Raw genomic sequence first — 534 nt, 5'->3', positions numbered from 1 at the left:
GTCATCTGACACTTCTTCCACCAGATTGGAAGGGACCAGTCCTCTTGTGCCATCCGTCAGCTCTCCCAGAAACCAGCCATCCTCATCCACGTCTCCAAAGATGTAAACGTATTGTCCAGCAGTCAGAGGGAGCTCGTTTTCTGGGTCCTCATTAGGGCCCTGAAAAGGATCGTAGCTGTGACGAGCTAAGAATCTCCGAATTAGTGGTGATGTTCGTCTGCGCGTGTGCAGGCTGCAGACTGCCATCAACCGCCGTTCTGACTCCTCCAACCCTTCCTGTGGGTTGGAGCATTCCTGTTCTGGGTTTTTCCCAATCTCCTGGAGCTGCCTGCATTTTTCCTCCAGCCTCTTGCTGAGCACCTCAAGTTTGGCCCCAGCCTGCTGGAGCCGGTGCAGCTCCTGGCGCGCTTCTGGAGAGTGTCCCTCTCTCAGCAGGTGGTTCTGGGCCTGTAGGGCCTGGCTCTGCCTCTCCAGGTTGCTCAGGGCTCGTTGGAGGCAGCTGCGCTGCTCCAGCAGCTTGCTGCTTGTGCTGCC

At 57.3% G+C, this 534-nt stretch overlaps 1 pseudogene; it reads right to left on the bottom strand.

Moving 5' to 3' along the window:
• Positions 1 to 3: 3 nt before the first annotated feature.
• On the bottom strand, positions 4 to 528 carry LOC109364800 (annotated as a pseudogene).
• Between the last annotated feature and the right edge of the window lie 6 nt (positions 529 to 534).

Source organism: Meleagris gallopavo, unplaced genomic scaffold (genome assembly GCF_000146605.3).
Source record: "Meleagris gallopavo isolate NT-WF06-2002-E0010 breed Aviagen turkey brand Nicholas breeding stock unplaced genomic scaffold, Turkey_5.1 ChrUn_random_7180001922803, whole genome shotgun sequence".
Lineage (NCBI taxonomy): Eukaryota > Metazoa > Chordata > Aves > Galliformes > Phasianidae > Meleagris > Meleagris gallopavo.
This window is presented reverse-complemented; position numbering and strand designations above follow the sequence as displayed.